Source organism: Odocoileus virginianus, chromosome 10, assembly GCF_023699985.2.
Source record: "Odocoileus virginianus isolate 20LAN1187 ecotype Illinois chromosome 10, Ovbor_1.2, whole genome shotgun sequence".
Classification (NCBI taxonomy): domain Eukaryota; kingdom Metazoa; phylum Chordata; class Mammalia; order Artiodactyla; family Cervidae; genus Odocoileus; species Odocoileus virginianus.
In genome coordinates, this window is record NC_069683.1 from 13,858,719 (window position 1) to 13,875,350 (window position 16,632).

The 16,632-nt window shown below is 46.0% G+C and overlaps 1 long non-coding RNA gene across 1 annotated transcript; it reads right to left on the minus strand.

Moving 5' to 3' along the window:
* Positions 1-3,564: 3,564 nt before the first annotated feature.
* On the minus strand, positions 3,565-5,706 carry LOC110122638 (uncharacterized). Its single transcript, XR_002309284.2, has 3 exons — positions 5,540-5,706; positions 4,728-4,821; positions 3,565-3,925 (listed from the first exon to the last, which is right to left on the minus strand). It is a non-coding gene; the product is annotated as an uncharacterized lncRNA (long non-coding RNA).
* Between the last annotated feature and the right edge of the window lie 10,926 nt (positions 5,707-16,632).

A 16,632-nucleotide genomic window follows, 5' to 3' on the forward strand; every position in this document is an offset into this window, starting at 1 on the left:
AAGGTAATGGACACAGCCCGAGTTACCTTTTTTTTTTGTTTGTTTTGTTTTTGGTTTGCGGGATCTTAGTTCCCTGACCAGGGATCAAATCCATGGCCCCTCCAGTGGAAGTGCAGAGTTCTAACCACTGAACGGCCGGGGAATTCCTGAGCCTGAGTTACCTTAGATTGCATACTGAGGGAAAGTGTCTCCAAGAAGGTGACATTCACGCAGGGAAAGAAATGGTAAATTTCTGCCCATACACAGAGCTGGGGAAGAACCTTCCAGGGAAAAGGCTCAGCCAGTGCAGAGGCCTGATGGAGAGAGTGGGCTTTTTGTATTTTAAAAGAAAGGCTGACGTGGTGAGGGAGGGGGTGCTGCAAAGGTTGAGGTCAGAGAGGAAGGCAGAGGCTGGATCTTGTGGGCCTCCTTAGTCGTGGAATAAATGTCAGTTTACATTTTTCATATTAAAAAAATTTCCCAATGTGTGGGAAAGCCTTTGGAGGGTTTTAAAACATGAGAAGTGCCAAGATCTGACTTCGATGTGAAAAGGACCTCTAACTGCTGGAGGGGGGACAGTCTGTAGGGTGCCGGAGCCAAAGCTCCATTCTCCTCAGAGCAGAAAGCAGCCGCCTTTCAAGGAGAAGGAAAGTGAGGCTCAGAGATTGACAAGACTTGTCCTAGGTCACCTGTTTTTGGACTTCCGGTTCCCAGATCGGTGCCCCTTCATGGCTGCCGATTCTCTAAGTGCAGAGTAACTGACCAAGCTCCAGTCAAAGCTTCTCCGCCTCGTTTGGGAAGAGAATGAAGCCCCTGGGGCAGCCAGACACATGCTTCTGACAATGTTCCTGCTTCATGAAAAGTCTGGTGCTGCCGGACTCCCGGTTTACCTAGGTTGCGCCGTCCTGGTCGGTTTCCATTATAGGCGGGACTCACAGATGCAGTGAAGGACACTGACAGGGTTTGGTAAAGAGGGACATTCTGGGTAAAGAGGAGGGCTCTCTTTGTAAGTAGAGGTGGGAGTAAGAGACAAGTGTGTCTGTATGCTTTAAGCAATAGATCTTTATTGAAAGAATCCTTCCTTCTGTGAATAACTTGGCTTTTTGGGGGACGCGAGGAAATGGATGCGATTTCAGCTGTTGGCATTTTTCTCCACCGCTTTGAAAAAAGAGGAGGATGGAATACTGGGGACGAAGCTGAGATGTCCTTCCACGCTCGCAAGCCTAACAGGCGGAAGGTCTGGGAGCCGGTGAGCCTCACACCCGCCTCTCAATAAGCAGTGTATTCTGATTGGCTGTCTCCGCCTGCCTCAGTTTATTCCTCTTGCTGATTGGTCGGGTCCTTCCGTCAACGTCAGGGCCCGGTTCTGCCGACCATGCCAGCCCTTCCACCAGCTGGAGCGTCACCTGGAATTGGCTGGGTTCTGAAAGGCCCGCCGGCTTGCCTCTTGCCACCATCAGATTCTTCCTCATTAAACAAATGAATCACAATCCTAATTAATTTGAGCAACAGAATTTATGTAACTACTCCCAGCAGGGTATCTGCTCTCAGTCGGTAGCGAGATTAATTCCTCTCTCTGGGAAATTCCAGCCGCGCTGGTCAATAAACCTTAATGATGACTGAAAACTCCCATCTGTCTCTGCTCAGGGCGGGTAACCCCTGCTACCCAGACATCCCAGTTGCAGTACCCCAGATACGGGAGGACAAGGACAAGACTCTCCCAGCCTAGAAGGGCCCTGAGCCGTGCAGAGCGCACAGTAGGTGTTCAATCAAAGACAGGGACTGCCCATTCCAGCGACGTGCTGAATCGCTTAAAGCCCACAGGAGGTGTTCGATTTCTCTTCATGGAGTGAATAAAAGGGACTGTGCTGCTCAGATACTCATAAAACGCTCTCAAGTTCCACAATTGCAACCAAGCCCCTCCGGCGCTTTCCGTCCTCCACTCCCACGGCTTCCCATGTCCATATGCAATTCAGTCTTTTTACTATTTTGAACTTTCTGGGCTCAGAGACTTGGCTCTTGATGTTCGCCGCCCTTGAACTGTCCCAGCCCTCTCTCTCCCAAACAGGCCCCACGCCGGCTGCATGGGAGGGAAGGGTAGCGAAGTGGAAAGTATTCTGGAATTAGTTCTAATTCTGGCTCTGCCACTTACTCAATGTACTTCACTTCTCTGTGCTTAACCTTTCCCTCTTAGGAAAACTACACTAGTCTTACGAAGATTAAATGAGAAAACATGGTGAAATTGTATCACCCTGGCGCCTGACTTATTTAATGAGCGGCGGGCCAGGCTGTGTTTTAGGCACTGGGGATACAGAGCTCAAGACTAGATTCCTGCTCCCCAAGAATTTAATTTCTAAAGACAATAAGCAATTAAGCAAAGCAGAAGATTATTTTAGTTAGAGATCAATGCTCAGAGAAAATAAAACTGAAAAAAATGTTACCAGACGTTATTGGAGTGAGGAACTCTTTGAGGAGTTGCCATTTGCATCAAGACCTAAATATAGGAGGGAACAAACCACAGGAAGATCTGGGCATTCCAGAAAGAGTTTTGGAAAAGCAAGTGCAAAGGCCCTGGGGTGAGGGCCTTGGATAATCTGGCTAAGGTTCATCGCATGATCATCTAGTTAAGGTTCTGCGGGATTGAATGCTTGATACCCACCTAGGAGGGGCCAGGGTCAGGATGTAAACTCAGGTTTTTTGCCCTTCAGTATGGAATGCTTGTCATTATAGCACAAAGAAGGCATAAGAAAGCAAGAGTGAGTGAAGATGAAGTGGAATATACATTGTCCTGTCCTCCACCAGATTTGAATCTGCCTATATCTTCCTGACAGTTTGCAAGTCTATGGGATCCTGACTTCCATTAAACCTTTCATCTCCACCTGCCAGGTTGTCCTGTCAGGGACCCCTTAAAAAGAGTTCCCTCAATCAGTTCATTCCAGTTTCTTCTTCATTTACAACAGGGAAGAACCAACTACTTTTACAATTTGGATTTTTTTTTTCTGTTTATATGTTCATTTTATAACAGAAAATAAAAAAATGTGTAACAAAAATCAGCCAGAATTCCAACCTCTTCTGGAATTTTTGGTGTTTAGAAGATTTTGCAGATACAGTTTTAGAATATGCTTTTTCATGTCTGTCATAAAAGTTTTCAAAACGTATTTTTTTAACAGCTACATAACAGTTGACTAGAAGGACCAAACTGAATGTCACTATTTTAGGGCATTTATTATTATAAACAACAAGAAGGTCTTTCTGACCTGTACATTGCTGTTATATAATGTCCTAATAGAGTAGTGGAAATGCCCCTCAACCAACTGAAAGCTGTGTCTGGTACTCAGGGAAACCACTTTCTTGGCTGAAGTGGTTAGGGCCATTTGTGTTCTCAAACACCTTGCCTGTGAGTAGCGAGCTTTGTGATCGCTCTCTATTGAGAAATGTATATTGTCACACTTTCTCCACCTTTACTCATTCTCAGTTTTTAACATTTGGGTCCCAGAAAGAATACAATGGGGAAAAGAAGGAGAATATAATTCAATGTTACATTTTCAAACGACAAATACTCAAACAGTACTTTAGACACAGGAATACCACTTAATATTTTTATTAAATACAAGTTGGCAGGAAGGTGAGGCTGACAGGCTCAGGGCCTGGCTTCAGTATGCCAGAGTCTAAGGTGACTATGTTTTGCCTCTGTGGGGGCCCTGCCATGGGGGTGGACATGGGAGGTAGGAGGCAGGGGTGATAATCATTGAGGATGTTGGGTTAGAGTGAGGGGTACTCCTCTAGTAAGCCTGGAGAACAAGCCTAGTACCAAGGGGGTGTCTGAGGAGCTGGGGGGCAACATTCACCCCCGCTAAGCTGGAGAGGGTGAGTCTGCCTCTTAAGGCAGAGGCTCAGGTCTTTTCCTTTGAACACCAACATGTCCACATCATCTCCAGGTTCCACTCTGGCCTCAGAAAACAAAAGGAAAAACAAATCAAACCAGAGGGAAAGACACAGGAAAAGACAGTGAGGAGAACAGAGTGACAGCAAGAAATAATGAGACATAAAGGGGGGGGAAACCAGTTGTGGGGAAGGTGGATGGTTTGAGATGTAGAAATCTTGGTAAAAAGCTAAATAGCAAGACATTATTTGGGTTTGGATGAAGTTATTATACTTCCTCGGCTGACAACCTCTAACTCACGTAGTGTTAGGTGTTAATCGATCAGTCCTGTTCAATTCTTTGTGACTCCATGGACTGCAGCCTGCCAGGCTCCTCTGTCTATGGAATTCTCCAGGCAAGAATACTGGAGTGGGTAGCCATTCCCTTCTCCAGGGGATCTTCCTGACCCAGGGATTGAACCCAGGTCTCTTGCATTGCAGCAGATTCTTTACCATCTGAACCACCAGGGGGAGGCCAGTGTCAGGAAGGCCAATGTCAAATATGCAGATACCCCATGGGCTAGAGAAATGGCTTTGATTTGGTGCCCTCTTGCTGGAAATCAATTTCTCAAACTTTCTGGAAACTGATTACTTCTCAGCGGAGCAGACAATGGAGAGGCTGTGCCAGGGAACAGCCTTCCCTGAGCACGCCTTAAGGCCCCCTGGATTTCTGGGGAGGCAGTGAAAAATGAAAATTGGTGTGACCCTGGCTGGAGTCAGCAGGTGGGTGGAGGAAAGGGCTGGGCAGGAGGATATGAGGGAAAGAAAAAGAGAGGAGGAGGGCTGGGAAGAGGGGAAAGAGTTCCCTTTTCCTTACCCACACTCACCTCTTGCTGCCAACAATTACTCTGTCTTCCCTCCAGGCGGCAGGAAATGGTGTTGTGGTAACCACTGGCAAAGCCCAAGGGTCATTGTCAGATTCTGCAGGTGGTGTTGGTTGAGAAAACAGAAGACAGTAAATGAAGGGAGTTCATTATACCGTGGGAACACATCCTTGCTCAACTTCGCCAAACTCTTCAAAATAACTTCCCCCCACCTGCCAAAAAAGAACCTTTTTGTAGGAAACTCCAGAAAAACAAACAAAAAAATGACCCATAAGTGGGTGAGAGGAGATTCTTTAAGCTCCACCAGTGTGCTCCCTTCCCCACCCCAACCCTGTTATAGACACTGGCCAAAATGCTTTTTCTATCTTTTGAATCCACACTCAGAGAGATCCTCTGACAAGCTATCCCCCTCCTCAAACTCTCCCTCAGGCTAGAGAGCATCACTTCTTCATTCCTTTTGAACATCCTCTTGGTTCTAGATCCTGGAAGTGCTTCTTCACCTCTGACCTACTGGCTTCCCCTTCACAATTAACCGGACAGTGGTTAAGCTGGGTTCTCACCTCCTTGTCTTTTGAAATATCAAAAAATAAGAAGCATGCGAGATCTTGGGGGATCAATCCCCTCCTTATGAAAAAGCAACTGAGGCCCAGGTCAAAGAAGAGACCAAGAGAGGTTCACATAGTAAGGGAACCAGCAGGGTTGGGGCAGAATTGAACCAACGCAGCCTTCCCAACGCTATTACTATTAAGAAACCTCAGCGTTTAGTTGGCGCTAAACCTTTCCCCTTTGTCCCTTCCCCCTCCAAATTCCGTAACCTGTGCGTGGGTCTAGGCTGACTCAATGATCCTCCTTCCTGATGCCCACCTGCCTATGATGCACAGGCATGAACAGTTGCAAGCTGCAGATGAGAACAGCAGAGCCACCCTCCGGGGTCAGAAAGTCAGGCAACCACTGGCCTGCCCGCGCCAACCGCTGTTGCTTGTGAGGCAATGCTACTCATTGGCCCAGCAGAAGTGACTGACAGGTCGGCAGCCCAATGAATGATGAATCTTGAAAGTGCTGCGGCAGTTAACAGCCAGTGCTCTCATCGCGAGGCCCTGGGGTAACGGTTTTGGCCGTATCGGATCGGCCATTGTTCATACTTGAAATCCCGCGACTTCCTAGTAAAGGGCGAAAGGAAATGTCCTCCTTCAAAGGAGTCATGCATTGGGGGATCAAACTTATAAATGGGGCAGGGGCCTGATTTCTTAAGAAGCTGGTGGGAAAGCAAGTGGGCTGGAGGGTGGAAAGTTGGCCAGTGTACCTTTAGGTAGTCCTCAGAAGGCCAGAGTTTAAGGTGTTTACAGAAGCTTTTATAGCTTGTATGAAATGCTGAGGCTTTTCCTGGGACCTGAATAGGTTCTGGGACCTGGGTGAAATGATGCGACCACTTCTGGGGACTCTAAATGTCCGGGAGCTAGGGACGAGGCTGGCAGGCAGGTGGGCAGTGGTTGTGGTGGTCTTGCCTGTGGAAACGGTCTCTTTGCAAAGGCCTCTAGGTAAGCGCTGTCATGGATAGCTAAAGGGGAGGCCTGGACTTAGATTCTTATAGAGTATATCGGAATAGTTGGAGCCCAGAGATAGAGTGATCCATCTTGTAAGTGTACAGCCAGGGAAGATGTGGCCTCTGAAAGAGCGGCAGTGGATCACCATACACATTTTTTAGAAGAGGGTGTCAGAGATGAAGAGAGTTGGGATAGAGAACTGAGATGCAAAGTAGGACACAAGGGAGACGACTGTAGGGACTCACAGCTGGAGTCCCAGAAAAGCTAAGCAGATACATGCCTGGTACATAGTTGTCACTCAGTAAGTGCTAGCTATTATTATTACACCTGTTGGGGGATGGGAGAGGAGCTGTTAGAGTCTAATAGTCAAAATGGAATAGGAACTGAGTGGAGAAGTAAAAGATAGATCCGGGAAAATAGGTCATGCCCTCTTGTACACACTGTAATTATGGGAATTGCAGGAGCCTCCCCTCTTGGAGGATGAGACAGGAGGATTGAATTATAAAGAGTAAGGGTGTTGGATGTGGTAGAGCTGGGAGCCCAAAGGATGGGAAGTGGGCATGAAGAGAGATTGTTTATGGTCCTTCCCAAATGTATCTTAAATGGTACCTGTTAGAAATGAAGCGAACGAGGGAGGTACAGGTGAGAAGGGGATTGGGACTTGGTGTGGGCAAGCACTGGCTAGGTTATCATGGTTGTTGGGTTGGGGTCTTCGGGAGGGGCCCACCTTGTTGTCTCTCTTGGGAAGAGGGAATGGTTAGATTCAAGACTCCATTGGAAATCCCCATCAGTCATTGTCACAAGTGTGAACTTTCTCAGGGACCACTGGCCTTTAAGGGCTGAGAGAGAAAGACTGCCCCAACAGACCCTGAAACAAATCATTTTCTCTTTGACAGGGAGGGTGTATATCACTGGAGGCTCCTGAATATTCTGGGGAGTACATAATATGGTTCATGAAGGTTCTGAACAGAGAAAAGAACTCCCACATTGTACTCCATTTCCCTTGGTCTTTCCTATCCTCACTAGTTTCTGTGTTCCCCTTTATCAAGTTGTTCAGTTGGAGGTATTTGCTGGGGGGTACAGAGTTGGCAGTGCTGAGGTAGCTAAGAGAAGGTGATGTTGAAGAATGGAGAGTCCTAAGTTCCCAGATTACCCTTAATATGGTTCTACTGAAGGATGGGGAACCCATAGGCCCACTGTGGAAGTGCAAAGCTGTGTGGACTGGCCTCCCCAAGCTAAGGGGCTCTGGCCTATTGTGCCTGGGAGAAAAAAGGTAGTAGGATGGAGATAAGGTCGGCCAGAGGGAAACAAGAGAAGATAGAGAAAAAGACAAGGACAAGGATGAGAAGGACTGAGGCAAGATGGAGGCCAGTGACAATGAGGTGCCAACGTCAGACTGAGAGAGCCAAGAGCTAGCCCTTAAATAAGCTGGTTAAATAACTTAGTTGCCAAGTCTCCAAAGTCTTTTCTACTTCTGTTTCCACGGAATAAGTTTCTATTAACTTACAAAGAAAATTTATAGCGTTTTCAGTATCTCAAGATCCCAGAAAGCCTCACATTTTCTAAAGTAGATCCGTTTTACATAAACCCTTCAGGATCTTGCTGATGCTCACAGGCAGTTCCTGATGATCTTATCATGGGTTTCAGATATGGGTGGGACAAATGAGATAGGCAATGGGTAGTTGGAGAAATAAATCTAGGCAATCAGCTTCTGGAAGATGCTCTGATTTTTCACATCCATGAATCAAGGGCTTAATTATAAGCAGTTGAATAGGAGAGTGAAATGAGCTGCTTTGGAGCAGCCATGGGATGTGGCAAGACAGTGGCCTTGCAGTTGGGGCACTAAGGCAAGTGATAATAGTATCACAAGAGGAGCTGTTGGCCCTGGGATGGAGAATGTAATGGAGTACTGTGGTGGGCGGGGGAGTGGGGGTGGGGGTGGCGGGAGCAGTGGGCATCTGACTGGCTATCAATGAAGGCTAGTTTTTGATGATCTTGGATGGTTTGCCCACAGTGACTAGAAATACTTCTGAGAAACTGAGCAGGACTCAGATAAGAGGCTGGGAAGGAAGTAGGGCCTGGGCAAGGATGATACAGCTACTGAACAGGGTCCTGAAGCCAACTGTTGATAGTAGAGGAAGGTACTCGCCCCTTCCGCAGAGAGAAACCATGTAGGCCAGAGAAGATCACGATTGAGTTGGTGATAGAGAAGAGGAAATAAACAGAGGTGAAAGAGGCAAGTGTGTTAGAGAAGTCGGAGAGGCTCCCATTAAACTGATTCTTCTTCAGGTCATCTAAGGAGGTCTCTTTTTGTTCTTCCTCCTGAGATTGTCCTAATAAAATGCCAACGATGTTTAGAAAGGGTTGAGGGTTTTCTGGGGATTTAGAAAGTGGCTTCCACTACTCACCCTCAGCTAAATCCTCTCAATGTGTGAGAAGTATGTGTACAGTGGAAACTGGATTTTTATGTAGGAAGACGAATGCCTTTCTTTGCTGTGGCCTTGTCTTAGGGGCTCAAGATATGGAAAATGTCCAAGAAGAAGGGAGATGGTTGACCAGCCAGGAGCTACTTATCCCCTGATCTTACATGCCATGCCCAAGGGCTTCCCTCTTATAATGGGATCTGGTGGTCAGTAAAGAGACTGAAAAGTGCAGGAGGGGAAGTCAGGTAGGCAGCGAGAACTTATTCTGAAGGGAGAAACAGTCTATGAGAAGAGGGCAGTGGGCACCCAAATGAATGAATCCCTTGGCTTTCCTCTGGCTGTCCTGGGCCATATCCTGCATCTGTCTTATCTGTGAGACTTGACTTCTCAGTATTCTTAGCCTCCTCAGCCTGTTGGCCCTCATGTACTTACAGTAAAATGAAGAGCAGGGATGAGGGAAGAGATTGAAAAACAGGAGAGACAGGGCTGTGGAGAGACTGAGCCTAGATGATACCCGCCTCAGAGGTGGAAAGACAGGTATGCCGAGGCAGTAACAGATCTCTACGTTTTCTTTCTTCTCTTCAACTTAGCGATTACGCCCATCCTCAAGGGATATCTTCCCTCTTAAATCCAGAATTTAGAGCCCTCTACTCCAACCACAATACTTTCTGAGCTCAGTTTGAGTTGGGTGCCTCTATTTGCTCCAGAATGATTCCTCAGCTTGTGAGGGAGTGAAGTGAGATGGTGGTTTGTGCCAGCTGCCAAACCATGAAGAAAGAGCATTTCTGAGAGACAAGTCACACTGGGCCGCCTTTCCCTTTCCACACGGGCAAATTCAGGAAAAGATAGAATTGGGGATACAATGTGGAGTTAGGAGGCTGGAGGGAGTTGTGAATTTTTACCCTCTCAATCTACTGAAAAAATGTGGTTTGGAAAGAAGATGTGTTGAGAGAGGAGCATAGCACTGGGCAGAAGTGGTAGTGAGCCTCAGTGGGAACACTAAGAGATGAGGTTGAAGGTGATAGATACTCCAGGGTTGCTCCTCAAGGAGTCATTTTATGGCATCATTAAGTCTTCTTTGTGGTCACAAGAAATTGAGATGGGTCTCCTTCAATTCTTTCTTCTCCCTGTGGCATAATTGGAACTTGATGCTTCCAAGATTCAGGAATAATGTTTTGGGTGAATTGTTTCTTCTATGTGAGAATGGAAGGAAATAATAATGTAAGATTGAAAGGAAATAAAAGTTTCTCATCCTTGGAAGGCATTTTCTTACTATTGTCCTTCTCTGGTCAGTTCTCCTTCCTGCTTCAAAGCTCCTCTGATGAGAAGCGTAGGACAGAGGAGACAAGAGCGCTATTACTGCCATGGAAGTAAGCAGAGCCTTTTCACCATAGCAGCCTATGACGAGACTGAAATTTTTCAAAAGGAATTTTACAGGGAAATTGAAAGTTTAAGAAGAAAAAATAAGAAAATGTGAAATATGGGGGCCAAGAGATCTTTTGGCTAGTTTGGGACCTGCTCTGATCCTTAACTTGCTATGAGCTCTTTGGATTGGATTACGAACTTGTTCTCAGTTTGATCTTGTGGAAAATGGATTCTTCCTAGACCCTGGGCTTGTCTCCTCCACTCCAATGTCTCCTTTGCCCTTCTCCAGTGGGGTGGGACCTATCCTAGTCTGCCCATAAAGTGCATCTTTATAGGTTTTTAGTTTCTGTCTCCTCCAGACCCTGGGCAGCCCCTCTGTTTTTTTGGAATCCTGTGATTTAACCTAGATTTCTCTTTGTTGGGGGCTTCCCTGGTGGCTCAGATGGTAAAGAATCTGCTTGCCATGCAGGAGACCTGGGTTCAATTTCAGGGTTGGAAAGATCCGCTGGAGGAGGGCATGGCAACCCGCTCCAGTATTCTCGTCTGGAGAATTCCCATGGACAGAGGAACCTTGGCTAGTTGGGGTGCAAATCCCTGTTATTTTCTCCTTCTAACCTGTGTAGGGTTTTTCGTGGAGTGGGGAGGGAGTCAGGCTCTAACTGTGATAGACAGAGCAGAGTTGTTAGGTCATTGGCCAGAGAGGGAACATGCTGCCCCAAACTCACATTTTCCTCTTTGTTCCCTTTTTGGAAACTCCTAAGAACTGCATTTCCTGTCCCCACATGCCCATCCTCCTGATGGTTAAGGAATCCAGTCTTTATACTTTTACAAAATTAATACTGAAAATACAAATTCTCTCAAAGTAATTTTTCTTAAAAGAAAAGAAGTGTCATTTCTTCACAGAGAAGACAGGTTTGGAGCCTAATAATAGAAACTAAACCTCAAAGAAAATATGAACCTACTCAATATCTAAAAGAGTGAATTTGTGCTACTGCTAAAATAGTGAGCAGATGGACCTGAAGGGGAAGGGTGTGGGTAAGTGGGGAGGCTGCCTTGGGCAGGCTCTGGAGTCTAGTGGTCTGTTCAGGAGTCTCCTTGGACATTGGCAGGCTTGTGGGTATGTGGCTGGGAAACAGATGAGGGATGTCAATAGCAGAGCCCAAGCAAGTTCTGTTGATCAGCTGAACGTAGCGTGAGTTACTGTGTGTCTGAGGTGACTGGTGAGTGCTCGTCAGTCAGCCTGAGAGGAGGCTTCAGTGAGAGGTTGGGGACTGGACCTCAGTTGGGTCAAATGTGCTTCAGTAGAAGCTTCCTGGGTGGGGAGAGAGGAAAGCTGGAAAATGGCATACATCTTGAAGTAGCCTGAGTGTGTCCTGGCTGGTGGCCAGAGTCCCAAGGGAAATGCTAGGCCCTACTTGAAGGCCACTTGGTTCCATTATTACAGAATTGTGGGGCAGAAACTTCTAGGCCAAAACGGTTTCTCATCAAGTCACTGAGTCTTGATAGAATGAGAGCTGTGATGGTGGTTTGGGGTAATTTGTTGAAGAACTATATCATGTTCCTAGATACAAGTTGCCTTTTAAGGGAGGATGAGCAAACAAGAGGACTCACATCTCTGACTGTTCCCTTGGAATGCTCTAGAAAGTAGACACTTTCTGCTTTTCATCCTCTCATTTTCTCTGGTTTTCCAGAGTTCCAACTCTTTTTCTTCCATCCTCTGGTTCCTCCCCAATTATTGGGTTAGATGAGGTTAAGTGGCTAGAAGGGAGAGATTGCGAGGAAAAAGACTTCACTGAGGGACAGTTGAAAAAATTTTCAAGTTCAGAACTGTAAATGGAAACACTGATAACATAGCAACATCTGATGGACTAGATAACACTTGATAAATTTCTGGTTTTATGGGGGGCGGTGGTGGGGAGAAGGCTAAGGGGAAGGCAGGGTCATGGTGGTCCTCAGCAGGCTGGAGTCTAAGGTGCCTATATATGGCTGCTGTAACAGACCTGGTTGACCTCCAGAGTTGTTTAGGAAAGTACTGGAAGAACCTACCAGTGATGGTCTTCTGATGAGGGCTCTGTATGATATGACTGGTCTTCTTGTGCGTAAGCAGGGACGCATCCAGTTAGGTAGAACCATGCAATGGTAGGAAGTACTAGGGACCATCTCTTCACTGTACCTCCTGTGGGGCCACGTGGTGCGTGGGCACCTGAGATTCTGAGGTTCAGGGATTGGGAAAATTCTTCTGAATCATCTGCTAGCTTCACTTCCTGGGCTCTCCCAGCTCTCCTGAGGGGGAGAAAAGCTTCAGATGGGAGGAGGGTGGGTAGGGGCAGAAAACAGACAAGAGGAGAGAGAATCATGGAAAGAAGTTAAGCTAGGAAAAGTGGATTAGACAGTCTAGGAAAAGGTGGTGACCAAGTTCTTGTGATCCATCAGAAACAGTTCAGCTAATACGCAGAGTGCATTGTGTTTTTAGAGAGTTGTAAGCCGCAGGAGGAACTGTTTATTTACACTCTGCATTTCAGATCAATCCTCTCTGCTTGGAGAAGGTGTTTGCTTTTATAGAAGTAGGCTTGAACCTAGTCAGGATTCACTGTGTCCAATTCTCAGTCTGCTCGGGGAATGTGGAAGGGGCCATGGAGTGTAAGGAGCTCTAACTCCTGCCAGCTGCCTTCTCTGTCTCTCTTCTTGGGGGTCTAACATAACAGAGATAAAGCCTGCACTTTTAGACTTTTGGTGGGCAGCCCAGAAGACAGAGTTGTGAAAGGGCTTGAGTGTGAGGAGTGCTGGGCTTAGGAATCAAATGAAGAAAGGAAGTCAGATCCCCTCTGAGAGCCCCTCAACAAACTCCAGCAGTGTAGGCAGAGAAATCTGGGACTGGAGAGGGGAAGAGAAGGAATGGGAGGCGAGAGGAGGAGGAAGAGAGTTAGGGTTTCCCAGCTCCATTTGAAACTCATTCTTCCTGTGGGCTTTCTCTATTGTGCCTTGATCCTGAGGGAAATGTCTGGATGCATTGTCTGGGGGAATGGTTGACCTAGTTACAATACAAGGGGGTTGCCTCTGAACAGTGCCCAGGTATAGTGTGCTCCCTTTATCTCAGCTCTGACAGAAGGTAGGCACAGTCATCACTCCTTTTCTAGATTCTTCCTAATCTCTTAAAAAAATTAATTTGGCAGCACGGAGTCTTAGTTGTGGCATGTCAGATCTTTAGTTGTGGCATGTGAACTCTTAGTTGCAGCGCGTGGGATCTAGTTCCAGGACCAGGGATGGAACGTAGGGCCCCTACCTTGGGGGCGTGAAGTCTTAGTCACTGGACTACCAGGGAAGTTCCTTGATCCTTCCTAAAAACTCTTTGCCACCCCAGCCCTGGTTTTTTTTCTCTAGTCCACTCTTTAGTGGTGGTAGAATTGTGGGATTTAGCAAAACAAATGCAGAAAGAAGGTAGAAAAGGCAGGGGTGGACTTTTTTTGGTCCAGGAGAACTTTGGGCTGTGAATCCAATAGTTTGTATCTAATAACTATATTGGTGAAAAATAATAAGTATGCCAGAGAGCAATTGGGAGATAGAATGGTTAATGCTTTCCTTTGGCAGGCCAGAATCTAAGGTGAGCGTCTAGGAGATGGTTGACCCTTGTGTTAGTTAAGTGAGGTCATGGGTGAGGACATTACGGCAAGTTGAGTGACATGAATGGGCTGGGGTTATTCCTTCAGAGGAGGTACATGGAGAGTTTCTGATGAATGGGGAAAGCCTCTTCTAAAAGATGCAGATTCAGAAGCAGCATTTCCAGATGAAGCATTACTTGGTGGGGTGGCTCTTCTTGCTGATTCAACCCTGCTCTTGTGGCTGAGAGGTGGCAGGCGCCCTCTCTCCCCTTTCATAGCTTTCCCTAGTGTGTTTCCATCTTGAGAGGGGAAAAGTATCATATAACATGAAAGATAGACCCAGAAAGAGAAAACTCAGATATTGCCTGGAATGTGGTGATCCAGAAAAGACTACATCTACCTGTCAAGTCCTTCAAGTTTCCCCACCTGTGCAGTCCACCCCTCAAAAAGATTCTGATGATTCATAGTTATATTTACCAGGTTTTCAGAGCCTTGTAAAGGTGCAAAGGGAAAAACAACTGGAACTATTTAAAGCCACTTTTGCTAAAAAAACCTTCTTTCCAAACTTGCCAGAGGCAAGTGAAAATCCATTACTCATCTTGTTAATTACCCATGGGACTTGGGTTTGTGTGTGAGAAGAGGGATAGAAAATGGAGAGAATTTTAGAGTCAGAGCCAGGTAGAAGACAGCTTCTTCCCTTGTTTTCTGGAACTCCCTGAGGGCAGAGAAGAGGCTCTTTTTATCTCTGTATCCTGAATGTCTAGCATATCATAGAGTTCAGTAAATTGGTATTTATTGAATTGAACTAATAGTTTGTTAAATTTCCATGTAGGTAAATACACAAAATTAGCTCTAGTGGAATAAGGGACCACAAAAGTGGAGGATAGAGGGAAGATGATCTAAAATTGGAAATCCAAAGGAGAGAAGCAGAATATATCCCAGATAATCACGAGTGGGAGTGGGGATAAGAACAGACATGAGAAAGCGAGAGGGTAAAATGAACTGGAAGAGCGAAGAAAAGCTAAGGGCGCAGAGATGGAGGCAGTCTAGCTCAAGGGCTATGTCGTCTTTGTGCATACTTCTTCCTCCAAGACCTTAAGTCTTGAGTCTTACTTTTCGGTTGTAGTTCTGTCAAGTAGGACCCCTGGCCTCTCACTAGAGAACACAGCATAATCATACTATGGAGGTATAGGGAGAGAATGACTCCCAGGTGGTACGAGGTTTGGGGGGGTCAAAGCTCTTAAAGCCAGGGGTAATGTATTGGTGGACCCTAAAACAGAGTTGCAAGAGAGGAGAGTTATTACTGCTTCAATGAAAGATAGCTGGTACTTAAAGGCAATAGATGAGATTCGCCATCTGTAAAATCTGTTCATATTGATCTCTTTGCTCAGAGCTGATCTGTTACATGTTGTAAATGTCATGAAGAGGCCACTCAAGCTAATCAGAAACTCAACAGTCTCAGTGTTAACTCCACAGCCATTTGGCATCTGGGAGTGCAGCATTGTTGCTGGGAGGCAGCATAATCATGACTGCAGAAAAAGGGGAATTGATCAACAGACCCTAATCTGACCCATGGAGAAGAGGACCTATGGAGGGGCTAGGAGTCTGGAATGAAGTTCCCAGGTTTTGGAAATGTATGTATAGGGAGGTACCTCTCTCCTCTCCTGGTGGTTCCCAGACATGGATTCACAAGAAGCAAACTATCCCCTCTAAAATTTGGAAGACTTAACATTTTTTTAGGTCAGAATATTAAAAATCTAAACCTGATCTACAGTCACCATCATTTTACAAAAGAAAAGGGTCTTTTACTCCATAAAAAGAGGAAGAATATAATCTCAGAGCAAACACTGTTTTCATGATTTGTTTTGGGCAGCAGACAGGCCAACATTTGGTATTGAGAAATCTTGATTTAGTCTACTTCTCTGTTGCATTGCCTTTGCTTTGACAGCAGGATGGGATAACTTGAATGACTTACACCTGGGGACCAAACAGACTAGACTCCTAGAGTCTGGGCAGCCTATAGAGGTGCCAGCAGCAGCTGATTGTTGCTCTAATCAGAGTGGACCAGCTAGTCCGATTTCCTGAGTTCACTGGTGAATTTTGTGCCTCCGGGTTGTTTTTTGTGTTCTTTCATCAGCAGAGAATGCAATGCCTTCCTCTCTTTCACATTTTCCAGGGGGAAAATCCTACTCATTCTTCAAAACCAAGCTCAGGTGCCATGTCCTCTAAAGTCGTTTCCTGAGAACCTTCCCACTGTCACATCAGGAAGTTTTGACTACAGTAGTCCTCCCTTGTCTCCAGGGTGTTCCAAGACCCTCAGTGGACGCCTGAAACTGGATAGTACCAAACCCTATATATATACTGGGTGTTTCTCCACATACTAACTATACAGTGTGCATGCCTCCAACAAAGAGATGATTCACGTCCAGGGTGGGAGGGAGTGGACAACGTGAGATTTCATCATACTACTCAGAACAACGTGCAATTAAAAACTTACGAATTGTTTATTTCTGGAATTTTTCATGTAATATTTTTGAACTGTGGTTGACCATAAGTAACTGAAACCTCAGAAAGTGAAACTGTGGATAAGGTTGGGGGAACTACTATTCTTTACTTCTCTGTATTTCAGAGAATAATTTTTGTCCTAATTTTTCATTCATATGTTCTATTAGTGGCATAAACAGTGTGCTAAGGTGACGACTTTCCCACCAGAATAGGGAGTTTGCGGAGACAAGAACTGTTTATTTTTGTATCCTCAGTGCCTGATATATAGGAGGGAACTTCAAGTCCAACTCATCAGGAACTTTGTTCAGTTCAGTTCAGTCACTCAGTCGTGTCCAACTCTTTGTGACTCCATGGACTGCAGCACTCCAGGCTTCCCTGTCTATCACCAACTCCTTTAGCTTTCTCAAACTCATGTCCATCGAGTCGGTGATGCCATCCAACTATCTCATCCTCTGTCATTTCCTTCTCCTCC